This window comes from Zootoca vivipara, chromosome 4, assembly GCF_963506605.1.
Source record: "Zootoca vivipara chromosome 4, rZooViv1.1, whole genome shotgun sequence".
In the NCBI taxonomy this organism is placed as follows: Eukaryota; Metazoa; Chordata; class Lepidosauria; order Squamata; family Lacertidae; genus Zootoca; species Zootoca vivipara.
In genome coordinates, this window is record NC_083279.1 from 82,375,159 (window position 1) to 82,391,531 (window position 16,373).

The window sequence follows — 16,373 nt, forward strand, 5'->3', positions numbered from 1 at the left end:
AGGGCACAAGGAGAAGGGGATGACAGAGGATGAGATGGCTGAACAGTGTTCTTGAAGCCACCAACATGAGTCTGACCAAACTGCGAGAGGCAGTGGAAGACAGGAGTGCCTGGCGTGCTCCATGGGGTCACGAAGAGTCGGACATGACTGAACAACTAAACAACAACAACAACAACAACAGCAGCAGCAACAACAACAACAATGGTTCAAGTCAGGGCCAGGCCCGGCAGTCACTACTTGAGGGCCACACATCCTGTCCTCAGCTTTTAGTGAGAGTTTCTTCCTTCTTTCACTCCCCCAAAATCTTATTATGGTAGTTCTAAGGAATAACAATGACCAAGTGAGCAACACAATATCACCAAGAGGTCATTTTCTTCTGGTTTTCTCTGCCTCAGACCAGTTTCAGCCCAAAAAAAACCCCTTGCAGCTCTGAGAGGTTTAGCAGAATCAAACTGCTTCCTTAACTCCATAGTGGCTATTGATACGTAATGCGCATTCAGTGCAAATACACCTACTGGTGGTCTTCCTTTACCTTTTACAAGTTTCGAAAGTATTTCCTTGTCTAAGGGTATGACCTGGCTCAGACCTCTGGGCTATAAATTCCCAAAGCTACTTTCCTTCAACTAGCTTCCTGCACCTTGATTTAGAGCAGAGGTACCATGGATCTCACTGCCTCGCCTGCGTTCTTCTTGATCCTCTGCTGCTGCTTTGGGGGTGTGGAAGCCCGAAACTACAATTCTGTCCTCACTGTGACAAATGGAGGACCTTGGGGTAGCTGGGGGGGGGGCAATCCAGTTTTGCCCTCAGGGATATGCTCATGGCTTCTCACTGAAGGTAAGTTTTCCACTAGGGTTGCTGTTACCATCGGCTCACTTTGAAGTTCCTCCCTCCCTTTCTTTCTGAAAACCTTCTGAAGATGGGGAAACAATAGAGAACTGATGGATTCTTAAGTCTATTAGTCCTCTGCTTTATCTAAAATATGGACAATAAGAGGTTGAGTAGCTAGATGGTAATTTGGGCCACCAAGTGAAATATATTAGCAACTTATGCAGCAGTGCTATTTTTCTAGAAAAAGAGGTGTCTTGTTCTCTTAGAATGGCAATAGTGCCCACTTGAGAGTGGCCGGAACTGAGTTGAAAGGTGCCCAGTGCGACGAATGTCCCCCTCTCTATTACTAAAATGCGACACAGGAATCCAGAGGTGAAGCCACACGCACTCTTCTCCCGCCGCCTCCCAAATAAACACCTTTATTCTTGTGGGCTTATAAGTAAAGAGACTCTCCTTCCAGGTCACGTGGCCTGGTATCAAAGAAAAACTCTAGGCTGTTTAATAGAATAATCTCCTGCCACCAGTAAAGGGTCTCTCTCTCGGCTTGATTCCCCCTACTGTAAAAGTTTGCCCTTTCCATGCTGGCAACTTGTTGACACCCCAGGTTATCTTTCTAAGCCTCCTCAGTGTTACTCTAAGACACAAACTTTCGCCTCTTTTCCTGAGGTAAGTTTTGTCCTCTAATGAGTTACCACTTCTGTGAGTCCCGATACCTTGCTGGAAAAATAATGACGATACTTCTTGGCACAAAAGAGAAGAACTTTATTAACCTTAGAACATTGTTGCTTCTTTAACTTTTCATGTGTTTATAAGCTACATTTCGGTTGTAGATAATCTCTGTCAAACATTTAACATCGAGCCTTCCTGAACCTCATCTAGATCCCCAACTATCCTGGCCTCCCAACTTTCTTATTCACACCTACTCACTCCCTCTCCTCAACTGACAAAACCTCTGCTCCCTCCTTTTAAACTGGGAACAGTCCCGCCCCCACCAGAATGTTATGTCAGTCAGGCTGGAGGTGGATTAACTCTTTACCAGCCAGGTAGGAATAAATATTTCAGAACCGTGTCAATCCGTCACACCCAGATTGGGATATGTTCCTGGTAAGATCCCTTTAACCCCTCCTAAAAGAATAAAGACACAACAGACTTATTCATAAGTAACAAAAAGAAGTTTACTCATGATCAGGCAGAGCACAGTGTGATCCCTGAAGGCAGGCTTTACGCTTAAAGATACGAATACATAGAATCAGGTTTACCCCATATGGGAGATAACCCAGGGACTGCTGGCTGAGAGCCAGCAGTGCAGTCCAGGTGAAGCAGGAAGCAGGAAGCAGGCAGTGGTACCTCGGGTTAAGAACTTAATTCGTTCTGGAGGTCCATTCTTAACCTGAAACTGTTTCTAACCTGAGGTACCACTTTAGCTAATGGGACCTCCCGCTGCCGCCACGCTGCCATTGCACCATTTTTGTTCTCATTCTGAAGCAAAGTTCTTAACCTGAGGTACTATTTCTGGCTTAGTGGATTCTGTAACCTGAAGCGTCTGTAACCTGTAGCGTCTGTAACCCGAGGAACCACTGTAGTTGCTTATTGCCTTGACATCTGATGGGAGGGCGTTCCACAGGGCAGGCGCCATTACCAAGAAGGCCCTCTGCCTGATTCCCTGTAACCTCACTTCTCACTATATGGTGTTGTATCCTTCATTCCTGCAACTGTTGGTTGTTCCCATCATGTCTCAGGAGAAGCTGTTATCTTACAGTTTCTAAAAGTCACTGCATCACTTTGTCCCTTGATTCAGCTTCCAGTAAACAAGCCATCTTTGCTGTTTTCCAGCCTAGGAAGAACGGTCTGAATCAAGACTGCAGATAGTTAATCCAAAAACTTCTATTCTTGCAGCTGGTATCTCCTTTCCTCCCTGCCGCTGATTTATGGCTATTCATCCTTATCTCCTTAACACATTCCTTTGTGGATAATGGAGGTTAGGGAACATTTGATAGCAATTCTGGCCATTTGGCCTAGCATCTCCTTAGTTAAGAGTCCATCCCTGCCCTATTGCTTCCCCACATTTCTTATTGAGTTCAAAAACTATGTTCTGGAGAGAGATCTGAAGGAGAGAGAGATCTGATTGTGAAAGCAACCCAACAGCAAACCTTACCTTCAGTGAGAAGCCATGAGCATATCCCTGTGGACAGTATTGGGTCTCCCCCCAAGTGCCCCCTGGTCCTCCAATTGGCACTGTGAGGGTAGAATTATAATTCTCATCTTCTGCATGGTCAAGGCAGCTGAAGTGGACCAAGAAGACCATAGTAGTGATGGTGAAGTCCATGGAAAGCAATCTATTCTGAATAAAGGTGGAAAGAGTCCATCGAAGAATAGCAGTCTTGAGAATTTATAGCCCAGAAATTTCAGCTGTGTCGCTTACTTCAGAACACAGTAAGAGATTAGGTAATACCAGTTTAAGACAGAGTTTCATTAAAAGCACATAATTTCAACAGTGGCCAGGAACTTTGTGAAACAGGTTGATTCCACTGAACTCCCCAGAGTTACTGCAAATCTGAGCTTGAACTCAACCAAGGGGAAATAATCCTGCAAAAATTAATCTCCTCTGCTGCAACTACAGCAACACACTTGGGTATTCTGTTGTTGTTGTTGTTTAGTTGTTTAGTCGTGTCCGACTCTTTGTGACTCCATGGACCAGAGCACGCCAGGCACTCCTGTCTTCCACTGCCTCACGCAGTTTGGTCAAACTCATGTTCATAGCTTTGAGAACATTGTTCAACCATCTCATCCTCTGTCATCCCCTTCTCCTTGTGCCCTCAATCTTTCCCGACATCAGGGTCTTTTCCAGGGAGTCTTCTATTCTCATGAGGTGGCCAAAGTATTGGAGCCTCAGCTTCAGGTTCTGTCCTTCCAGTGAGCACCCTAACAGATACAATGAGAATTCAGGAAAGACAAGAGAAAGTGCCACTACATGCCGAGGATGGGATTGTGAATCTCACATAGTGACAGCCAAGACTGGTCCCATCCTGAGCCATTCTGACCTACATTTCTCAGGAAGCAGTTTGCATGCGGTAGTGGATCATGCAGCCCCACTCCAATGCTCCTAGGTCACGCACTACCATCACCAAAACTATGCCAGCTGATCATGCAGTCACTTCTATAGATGGCCGTGGTAACAGCACAGGACCCTCCTTCAGAGCGAGGCATTGTGGATTATGTCAGCCTGGGGAACACCTGTCCTGAGATCTTATATAAACTTTATTTAAAATTCTCTATCATGGCTTGCAATGTCTGCTTTATAGAAGTTAAGGAAGGCTTGTTAGCCCATAATGGCCTTCTTGGGGATCGTGGTTGTTGTAGTAGGAGAAGTGAAATTCAATCCACTTTTAGGTGGAGATTAAATGAGGACTTGTTAGAAGATCTTTTATTTTATTTTAGAAAAAGCACAAAAAACCTTAGAAGATTATTTTGATCTAAATCTTAACAAAGACACCAAAATTCAGGTAGTATGGGATGCCAGTAAAGTGGTCATGAGGGGTCTATTTTTTCAGCAAAACATGTACAGAAGAAAACAGAGAGAGAAAAAGTAAAGGGAGATTTTAGAGGCATTAATGTGAAATGAAAGATAGCTAATAAACAAACCATATAAAGAGTCCATAAAACAAGCAATAAAATTGTTACAAACACAATATTCAATTATTATTAACCAAGAAATAGAGTGGAAGATAAAAAGAATGAAACAAAAACATTTTGAGTATGCAAACAAACCAGGGAAATTATTAGCACAGCAGTTATATAAAAATGAGCAAAAAACATTATAAATTAAATTAAATTAAATTAAATGATCATCAGTTCAATGTGATCTGTTTGACATTGATTTCAATGGGACAATGCCTGACTAACTTGGTGTGGATTCAACCCTGTGCCCTTTTGCCATCATTTGTATCCATAACGATGTACGAATAAGGAGACCCAGGGTGTAGATTTTTACATTTAAAAAATGTTCCAACATTAATGCTTTGGAATCTTCCACTAGAATGTATTAGGCTTCATTTTGTGTGTCTGCATTTTATGACTCCCACGCTGCATTCCTTTCCTATCAGACCCTGAAAGTGTCTCAGATGGCCCTCCAGGATGTTATCCTAAGTCTATAATGAGTTAGCACCAGAGAATCAGCTATCCTTGAAGTTTCTTGGAAGATAGGAGGAGCAAGGGAAGTGAGATAAAGGAAGGAATGTCAACAGCCTGACAAAGGCCTGGTTGCCAGGGCAATGGTGATACAAATGCTATATTATTATTATTATTATTATTATTATTATTATTATTAGTAGTAGTAGTAGTAGTAGTAGTAGTAAAAGTTTTCTTGGTTTACAAAGATATGTGCATTGTCTCTCATAACATTTTTACAAATCAGTTTCATTTGTTGAGACATTGGGAAGAAACGGGGAAAAGAGGTAGATGGGGGTGGGGTGGGGTGACAATGTTTCTATTTTGCTTAATATATGTGGTTTTTTTTGTCAGCGTCGTTTGGGTAGGTTCCCTGCTGTTCGCTTGTGTTCCTTTGATGGTAAGAGATTTTGGGGTTGCTACATTTGAGACCAAGTGGCCTGAGCACTTTTGGGCACCCCAAAGTGATTGTGGGGGATGAAGATACCAGTATGGACCCATGTGTGTCTGTCTTCTCATGACTTCTAAGCTTTCCTGATGTATGTAGAAGGATAGACTCATAGAATCATAGAGTTGGAAGAGACCACAAGGGCCATCCAGTCCAACCCCCTGCCAAGCAGGAAACACCATCAAAGCATTCTTGACATATGCCTGTCAAGCCTCTGCTTAAAGACCTCCAAAGAAGGAGACTCCACCACACTCCTTGGTAGCAAATTCCACTGCCGAACAGCTCTTACTGTCAGGAAGTTCTTCCTAATGTTTAGGTGGAATCTTTTTCTTGTAGTTTGAATTTATTGCTCCGTGTCTGCTTCTCTGGAGCAGCAGAAAACAACCCTTCTCCCTCCTCTATATGACATCCTTTTATATATTTGAACATGGCTATCATATCACCTCTTAACCTTTTGTTTTAAGAATTTGTTTAGAAGATGTTAATGACTCTTTGTGTGCTTTGCCTATAAAACTCCTGTTCTAGTTCTTCTCATGGCAGACTTCTTAATTTGTGGTTCAGCTAGAACAACCACACTAACTTGAGCTCTGCTCTACTGCAATAGCTACAATAAACACTGTGTCCTAACTGGACACTGGACTTGTATTACTACCTTTTTCCGTGTTTTATTTAAAAGGTGGTCCCTTGCCTGGGTGAGAACAAGGTGGTGTAGAAGTAAATTCTTACCCCAGCAGTTCAGCAATGCTAAGTTTATCTGATCACAGTGTATTTCTCTGTTCTCCCACTTTTGTTGTTGTTGTTTAGTCGTTTAGTCGTGTCCGACTTTTCGTGACCCCATGGACCATAGCATGCCAGGCACTCCTGTCTTGCACCGCCTCCCGCAGTTTGGTCAGACTCATGTTGGTAGCTTCTAGAACACTGTCCAACCATCTCGTCCTCTGTCGTCCCCTTCTCCTTGTGCCCTCAATCTTTCCCAACATCAGGGTCTTTTCCAGGGAGTCTTCTCTTCTCATGATGTGGCCAAAGTATTGGAGCCTCAGCTTCACGATCTGTCTTTCCAGTGAGCACTCAGGGCTGATTTCCTTCAGAATTGATAGGTTTGATCTTCTTGCAGTCCATGGGACTCTCAAGAGTCTCCTCCAGCACCACAATTCAAAAGCATCAATTCTTCGGCGATCAGCCTTCTTTATGGTCCAGCTCTCACTTCCATACATCACTACTGGGAAAACCATAGCTTTAACTATACGGACCTTTGTAGGCAAGGTGATGTCTGTTGTGACGTGGGGTTTGTGATTTCAGCTCTCTTGACATAACATGCTGGAGACAGTTCTCTAGTAACAGCTCTTTATTAAAGTGAACAAGACTGAAGACTGAGGAGAGGAAAGCTACATTTATAGGGACAGGGGACTAGCTAGGAAGGGATACATTTTGGAGGGAACAATATCACGCAATCACAGTGCTGCCTTTTGGAGGAAACCAATAAGACAGAGGATCCAAATACAGCAGCTTAAATGAACCAATAGTAGCTGTACCCTCTGGGACCAAAAGGCAGTTACTTTATCCTAATGCAAATACAGACAATAATAATACAGATATAAAATCCTTTGACTCAATACACAACACCCCTCCCCCCCTAGTGAGCACAGCAGACGTAATCCCTCAGGTACTGTGGGGTCCTACAACTTCTACCTGATCTCCTGACAACAGGTGTTGCAGGTTCTGGATTGGGTGTTACCTGTGGTGGAGGGGCTGCTATAGGGGTTTCGTCAGGAACAGATGGAGTCCCAGACATCTCAGGGTCCCCGACCTGTACCTCGTCATCCTGAGGACTAGCAGACCCTGGTTCATTTGCTGAAGCCCCTGGTGACTGCACCTCTGGGCCATCTTCACTCTGGTCTCGCAGCTGTGCGTCATTAGCCAGGGATGAATTATCTGACTCCTCCCTGCTGAGCGCCCGGCGCCTCAGCTGATCTATATGTCTCTTCCAAACTTGCCCATTTTCCAAGGTCACATAATAGGACACAGGTCCACTAGCCCGGGTGATCACACCGGCCACCCACCGCGGACCTCGTGAATAGTTCCTCACCCAGACCAGATCTTCAGGGGCGAGATACCTTGTTGTGTCAGTCTCAGCCTGGGGCGTTGCTCTTGAATTACGGTTTGGCATTTTATCTGGGTGGACATAATCCAGCACCGTTACCAGTCTTCTACCTAAGAGCAGCTCGGCTGGCGACTTGCCCGTCGCAGTACACGGCGTCGCATGCTGCAAAAATAACATTCGCGCAATGCGAGCCGACCAGTTACCCTCCATTAAGCGCGCAATGGATTCTTTGGCTGTTCTTACCATGCGCTCAGCCTGCCCATTGGAGGATGGGTGAAAGGGCGCGGATGTGACCCCTCTTATAAAGTTATCAGCCAAGAATGCCCTGAATTCTTGGGATACAAAAGCTGCCCCATTATCTGATACAATGGTCTCAGGTAACCCGTGGGTAGCAAACAGCTGCCTCAACACCTTGATTACGGCAGCTGATGCCATGCTAGGGACCATCGCCACTTCTAACCATTTGGAATATGCATCAACGATAACCAAAAAGACCTTCCCTTGGAATGGCCCAGCAAAATCTATGTGCAGCCGGCTCCAGGGAGTCCTGGACTGCTCCCACCAGTGGACTGGTGCTCTGGCCACTTCTGGCCGCACCTCTTGGCATGCCTTGCATGTTCGTACCCATTGTTCTATGTTCTGGTCCATTCCAGGCCACCACACATAACATCGGGCTAGCGACTTCATCCTGACCATTCCCGGGTGTCCCATGTGAAGCGTCTCAAGAACCCTGTTTCTCAGTGGTGCTGGGATGATCACCCTATCTCCCCATAGGAGACAACCCTTATGCATGGACAATTCGTGCTGCCTTGTCGCATAAGGCCTGAATTTTTCTTCATGCGGACCACCTGGCCACCCCCTCCCCACCCAAGTGAGCACACGGGAGAGAACAGCATCTTTCCTCGTTTTCTCAGCTATATCCGTAGCTGTTACAGGAGCCCCCGGAAGTGTTTCTAGCATCATAATGTGCTCCGCCGGAGCAGGATCCTCATTGCTCCCGCCAGGAAGGGGCAAGCGACTCAGCGCATCAGCATGGCACAATTGTTTCCCCGGCACATGGGTCAAGGTGTACTGGAACCCATTCAGGAATATTGACCAACGCAACATTCTGGGGGAGAGAATTTGTGGCGTTTGTTTGTTTGGGTTGAACAACCCTAACAGTGGTTTGTGGTCCGTTTCAATGGAGAAATGGCGACCGTACAAATAATCATAGAACCTTTTGATTCCGGACACAATAGCCAGTGCCTCTTTATCAATTTGAGCATAGTTGCGCTCTGTGGGCGACAACGTACGGGAATAGAAAGAGATGGGCTTTTCCGACCCATCCGGTTCCCTATGACTCAGCACAGCCCCCAGACCGTATTGAGAGGCATCACATGCCAGGACCAGCGGCTTTGACTCATCATAATGAGCAAGGACACTCCTGCTACTCAGCATTCCTCGCAAGGAGTCAAAAGCCTTCTGCTGCTCCCGCCCCCATCGCCACACATTCTTTTTCTGCAATAGTCTATGTAATGGTTCAGCTACCGAAGCTTTCTGGGGTAAGAACGAATGATAAAAGTTAATAAGTCCCAGGAATGACTGCAACTCCGTCTTGTTCTGTGGTCGTGGTGCCTCGATGATGGCCTTAATCTTAGTATCTGTGGGGTGGATGCCTGATGCATCAATTTTAAACCCCAAGAAATCCACAGTTGGCACCCCAAAACTGCATTTTTCTTTTTTCAGTTGCAACCCCACCTCCTTGAACTTGAGCAACACTGCACGGACACGCGCAACCAGTTCCTGTGGGTCTTTTCCAGCAATCAAAACGTCATCAAAAAATGGCAAGACCCCCGGCAGACCTCTTAACAGGCGTTCCATGAGCCCTTGAAAAATCCCTGGGGCCACACAAACTCCGAACTGTAATCTGTTAACTCTGAACGCCCCTTTATGTGTGACAATAGTCTGTGCTTCCGCTGATTGTGGGGTTACTGGCAGCTGTTGGTAAGCTTGTGCCAGGTCAATTTTGGCGAACACCTTGCCCCCAGCCAGTTTAGCCAACAGATGTGATACGACTGGAATGGGGTATGAGTTTCCCCTGAGTGCCTTATTGATAGTACATTTGTAATCTGCACATATCCTGACTTCCCCGTTTGCTTTAAGGGGCGTGACGATTGGAGTCTCCCACTTAGCAGAGTCCACGGGTGAGAGAACTCCCTGCTTGACCAATTTATCCAGCTCTGCCTCGATCTTGGGTTGCAGTGCAAATGGCACTCGCCTTGGTTTGAGTCGGATTGGGGCCACACCGGGGTCCAACTCGAAGTCAACTGGGGGCCCTTTATAACAACCCAGTTTTCCATTAAAGAGACCAGCAAATTCCTTGCATAATGCCTCGCTCATCTCAGGGCAGGTTTGGATTGAATTAAGCCCTGAGATACTCAGTCCCAGGGCGGGGAACCAGTCAGTGCCCAGGAGACTGGGGCGACTGCCCTTCGCAATCACCAGTTTGAGTACAGCCTGTTTGTCCCGGAACTGTACTCTCACGGCACACATTCCTATAACATGGATGCGGCTTGCTGAGTACGACTGCAAGGTTGCCGGGAAGGGCTCCAGAGGGGGCAACTTACCCCTGGGGAAGAATGTCTTCGCGGTCTGGTCCGACACGATGGTGAATGCAGATCCGGAGTCCACCTCCATGTCGCACTGCTGACCCTCAATCTTCACCTTGACGTGTGCCTTGCCTTGCGCTGGAAACTGCACGGCCCTCCCGTTGATCTCCGTTACGTAGTGGCAGTCCTTTAGAAAACGAGTTGCTGTGGGCGGTCTGCGATGCTCCAGTCTAGGTGCTCCTGTTGCTCCCGACGCCGCCGATCTACAGACCCTGGCGATGTGACCCGTCTTTCCGCACGTCCGGCACATAGCATCCCTGAAACGACAACTCTTCCGCTCATGGTTTCCGCCACAACCTGGGCAACTGCCTCGGCGATCTTTGTGCACTGTGCAGGCCTGACGCACCAACTCGACCCCACGGACTGGGCTCTGGCTCGGAGTAGCCTCTAGCTCGTCCATGGCATGCGCAACTTCTATCTGTGGCTTAGTGGCCTTGCGACTGGCATCAAGCTCCTCTCTTTCATAATTCTCCGTGGTGGTGGCCTCCTTCAAGGCTGAAGCAAGGGTAACCTCTTCTTTAGCCACGATGCGTCTTCTGGCTTTCTTGCTGCTCAGACCACCAATAAACCGATCCAGGAGAGTCTCTTCCAGATTTTGGAAGCCGCAGTGCTGAGCGAGCTTCCGGAGTTCAGCCAGAAATGTGGATACAGACTCCCCAGCATGCTGCTGCCTCTTATGGAACTCCATCCGCCGGGCCATCTTGGTCTCAGTAGGCGCCAAGTGGCTTGTTAGGCAGGCAAGAATATCTTTGAGAGATGTCTCACTCAGCTTCGCTGGAGCAAGTAATGCCTTGGCCAGCTTGAAGGTCTCGGGCCCACAGTAGCTCAGGAATGTGGCCCTTCTTTTGCTGGCATCGGTGATCCCTTGAGCCACTGCAAAGAACTCGAAGCGTTCGACGTAGTCTTCCCATGTGTGGGGCTCTGATGGCTGGAAGGGCTCCAATACCCTTGGACTCTCCATTGTCCTAGCGGGCAGGGTCGTCTTCTCAGCTGGCCAGTGAGTCTTGTTCTAAGCTGCAATCCGGACTCTGAGGCAGGGCTGTGTTTAACCGCTCCTCAGCATTCCGGATCCCACCTTCGTCGCCAGTTGTTGTGACGTGGGGTTTGTGATTTCAGCTCTCTTGACATAACATGCTGGAGACAGTTCTCTAGTAACAGCTCTTTATTAAAGTGAACAAGACTGAAGACTGAGGAGAGGAAAGCTACATTTATAGGGACAGGGGACTAGCTAGGAAGGGATACATTTTGGAGGGAACAATATCACGCAATCACAGTGCTGCCTTTTGGAGGAAACCAATAAGACAGAGGATCCAAATACAGCAGCTTAAATGAACCAATAGTAGCTGTACCCTCTGGGACCAAAAGGCAGTTACTTTATCCTAATGCAAATACAGACAATAATAATACAGATATAAAATCCTTTGACTCAATACACAACAATGTCTCTGCTTTTTAAGATGCTGTCTAGGTTTGTCATTGCTTTTCTCCCAAGAAGCAGGCGTCTTTTAATTTCGGGACTGCTGTCACCATCTGCAGTGATCAAGGAGCCCAAGAAAGTAAAATCTCTCACTGCCTCCATTTCTTCCCCTTCTATTTGCCAGGAGGTGATGGGACCAGTGCCCATGATCTTGGTTTTTTTGATGTTGAGCTTCAGACCATATTTTGCGCTCTCCTCTTTCACCCGCATTAAAAGGTTCTTTAATTCCTCCTCACTTTCTGCCATCAAGGTTGTGTCATCTGCATACCTGAGGTTGTTGATATTTCTTCTGGCAATCTTAATTCCGGCTTGGGATTCATCTAGTCCGGCCTTTCGCATGATGAATTCTGCATATGAGTTAAATAAGCAGGGAGACAATATACAACCTTGTCGTACTCCTTTCCCAATTTTGAACCAATCAGTTGTTCCATATCCAGTTCTAACTGTAGCTTCTTGTCCCACATAGAGATTTCTCAGGAGACAGATGAGGTGATCAGGCACTCCCATTCTTTTAAGAACTTGCCATAGTTTGCTGTGGTCGACACAGTCAAAGGCTTTTGCATAATCAATGAAGCAGAAGTAGACATTTTTCTGGAACTCTCTAGCTTTCTCCATAATCCAGCGCATGTTTGCTATTTGGTCTCTGGTTCCTCTGCCCCTTCGAAATCCAGCTTGCACTTCTGGGAGTTCTCGGTCCACATACTGCCTAAGCCTGCCTTGTAGAATTTTAAGCATAACCTTGCTAGCGTGTGAAATGAGTGCAATTGTGCGGTAGTTGGAGCATTCTTTGGCACTGCCCTTCTTTGGAATTGGGATGTAGACTGATCTTCTCCAATCCTCTGGCCATTGCTGAGTTTTCCAAACTTGCTGGCATATTGGGTGTAGCACCTTAACAGCATCATCTTTTAAAATTTTAAATAGTTCAGCTGGAATATCATCACTTCCACTGGCCTTGTTGTTAGCAGTGCTTTCTAAGGCCCATTTGACTTCACTCTCCAAGATGTCTGGCTCAAGGTCAGCAACCACACCTGGGGTGTACGAGACCTCCATATCTTTCTGGTATAATTCCTCTGTGTATTCTTGCCACCTCTTCCTGATGTCTTCTGCTTCTGTTAGGTCCTTACCACTTTTGTCCTTTATTATGGTAATCTTTGTACGAAATGTTCCTTTCATATCTCCAATTTTCTTGAACAGATCTCTGGTTTTCCCCATTCTATTGTTTTCCTCTATTTCTTTGCATTGCTCATTTAAGAAGGCCCTCTTGTCTCTCCTTGCTATTTTTTGGAAATCTGCATTCAGTTTCCTGTATCTTTCCCTATCTCCCTTACATTTTGCATACCTCCTCTCCTTCGCTATTTGTAAGGCCTCGTTGGACAGCCATTTTGCTTTCTTGCATTTCCTTTTCCTTGGGATGGTTTTCGTTGCTGCCTCCTGTATAATGTTACGAGCCTCCATCCATAGTTCTTCAGGCACTCTGTCCACCAAATCTAAATCCTTAAACCTGTTCCTCACTTCCACTGTGTATTCATAAGGGATTTTATTTAGATTGTATCTTACTGGCCCAGTGGTTTTTCCTACTTTCTTCAGTTTAAGCTGGAATTTTGCTATAAGAAGCTGATGATCTGAGTTACAGTCAGCTCCAGGTCTTGTTTTTGCTGACTGTATAGAGCTTCTCCATCTTTGGCTGCAGAGAATATAATCAATCTGATTTCGATGCTGCCCATTTGGTGATATCCATGTGTAGAGTCGTCTCTTGTGTTGTTGGAAAAGAGTGTTTGTGATGACCAGCTTGTTCTCTTGACAGAACTCTATTAGCCTTTGCCCTGCTTCATTTTGAACTCCAAGGCCAAACTTGCCAGTTGTTCCTTTTATCTCTTGATTCCCTACTTTAGCATTCCAATCCCCTGTAATGAGAAGAACATCCTTCTTTGGTGTCATTTCTAGAAGGTGTTGTAAGTCTTCATAGAATTGGTCAATTTCACTTTCTTCAGCATCGGTAGTTGGTGCATAAACTTGGATTACTGTGATGTTAAAAGGTCTGCCTTGGATTCGTATTGAGATCATTCTGTATTTTTGAGATTGCATCCCATTACAGCTTTTGCCACTCTTTTGTTGACTATGAGGGCCACTCCATTTCTACTACGGGATTCTTGCCCACAGTAGTAGATATGATAGTCATCCGAACTGAATTCGCCCATTCCCTTCCATTTTAGTTCACTGATGCCCAGGATGTCAATATTTATTCTTGCCATCTCATTTTTGACCACATCCAGCTTACCATTATTCATGGTTCTTACATTCCAGGTTCCTATGCAATATTTTTCTTTACAGCATCAGACTTTCCTTTCGCTTCCAGGCATATCCGCAACTGAGCGACCTTTCGGCTTTGGCCCAGCCGCTTCATCAGCTCTGAATCTACTTGTACTTGTCCTCCGCTCTTCCTCAGTAGCATGTTGGACGCCTTCCGACCTGAGGGGCTCATCTTCCAGCGTCATAGCTTTTATATGCCTGTTGTCTTTGTCCATGGAGTTTTCTTGGCAGGGATACTGGAGTGGCTTGCCAATTCCTTCTCCAGGTGGATCACGTTTGGTCAAAACATAACTTCTCCAAGTTATTTAAGCCCCTTCGCCACGACAAGGCAGTGATCCATGAAGGGGGTTCTCCCACTAGGTAGAGCCAAACCAAGGCAATGGTGATGACACCTCCCTGAATGGAATCCGCCTGCATTGCACAGATGGTTCAACTGTGGAGTCTTCAGTTGGACCGTGAGTAGCTGCCTTGTTTTCTTTTCCTCTTTGGATTAATTGTTCGGAAGGTGGTGATGGGAGGGGCTGCAATGAAATTATTAATGCTGGGTTAGATCAGCACTATCGAAAGGTAAATGTAAGGATTCGTTTTGCTTGTTCCAAACTCTGAAATGCTACCAACAGTATAATTTTGCTGGTTCATCTAAGGCCCAGACAATCTGAAGTTCAGCCCTGTAATATGTATTTTTTCCAGCACATACCCCACCCCTAGTGGTCTGAGCTAGAAGACAGGGCATGGATAATCCCAGCTGAAAACTGTTGGATCCACACCATGTTAATTGCAATTGTTAACCATGAGTTCAATGAGATCTGTTTGACTCTGATTTCAATGGGACTAAGCATAATTAATTTCATGTGGATTCAACCCGGTGTCCCTTAGCCATTATTTATATGAGCAGTACTACAATTCTAGCTTTAGCTTCACATTTATTAAATCTCTTTCTGTCTTCTCTCACTAGGTAGAGTCAGAGACAGTTGAAGTTTTTGGTGATCAAACAGCCCTAAATGGAATCCGCTTGCACTGCACTGATGGTTCAACAATTGAGTCTAAAGTTGGACCGTGAGTAGCTTTCTTGCTTTCTTTCATTTATGCTGGGTTAGATAAGCAGCACGAAAAGGTAAATGTTGGGATTCATCTTGCTTGTTCTAAGCTCTCAAAGGGTATTAACTCTACAATTTTGCTGTTTCATCTAAGGCCCAGACAATCTTAAATTCAACCATGTAATACGTATTGCAGAAGAAATACCAAAGCAGTATTTTACAGTTTGCTATACCCATGTACCAATGATACCTAATTCTGTGCTCCTGGCCAAGGGCCACTACCTTCACCGGGAGGAGAGAGTGTTGGGAAAGGAAGGAGAGGCCGAGGCAGAGGCAGAGGCAGGTGCAGTGTGGACATCATAGCAGCCAAGTACCCCGTTTTCCTCGGGAAACCCCCATTTTTACTTACCTTTTCCCGGTGGTCCCCCGTATCACTTCCGTTTTTCTCTGTTAATTTCTCCTGCCGGCCGCCATTTTTTCCTGATTTGCCCTTCTATGGGCACAAAATGGCCGCCGCTGGCTTCAAAAGTCGCATCTACGCATCTACCGGCGGCGGCCATTTTTGGTGCCCATAGAAGGGCAAAGCGACACCGGAAGTTACGTCGATGCAACTTTCGGTGTCACAAGGCTGCCGGTCCCGGATTCTGCAGTCCGGGACTTGGAAGGTAAGGTGGACATGTGAATGAGACTTTTGGAGCATCCACTTGGAATGCTCACAAAGGCTTCATCCTGTTTTGAGCAAGCAGAGGGAGGATTGTGCATTTCTAATTAGCATTGATGGCATCTTTGACAGGTGGGGATCCTGGACAGAGGCCCAATATTGTCCCAGAGGCAATCTGGTCTCTTTCGCTCTGTTGGTGGAAGAAGCCCAGGGCATCAGTGATGATACAGCAGCCAACAACATCATGTTCATCTGCAAAGATCGATCTTTGCTGACGGGTCATGGACTTAAGAGGGGTCATTTAGGCTCATGGAGCCGTCATTGCACTGGTTCTATCTGTGGGATACAGACAAAGGTGGAGGATAAACAAGGCCCGAGCGATGACACAGCACTTAATGATGTACACCTCTACTGCTGTTTCTGAACCTTCTGCGTCTCCACATCACACGATGTTTTCCTGCTACTTTTTAGTAGTTGTGGATGTTAACTATCATTAAATATCAGCTGGAGAATGGTGTCTGTCTGTCTGAATTGTTTCTCTGCCCATTTCCCTTCTGAATGAGAGGAAATGAAGAAAATATCAAACAAGGGGCACAACTGTGCAGGTGTTGGTTAACCAACATACAGACATTGTGCTGAGTCACAGTCTGAATTCATCTCGATGCTCCTGAAATCAAACACAGCACACCCTGGCAT

At 45.9% G+C, this 16,373-nt stretch overlaps 1 pseudogene; it reads left to right on the forward strand.

Annotated features, from left to right (window-relative positions):
* The first annotated feature begins 659 nt into the window (after nt 1-659).
* On the forward strand, nt 660-16,101 carry LOC118085108 (vitelline membrane outer layer protein 1-like; annotated as a pseudogene).
* The last annotated feature ends 272 nt before the right edge of the window (nt 16,102-16,373 follow it).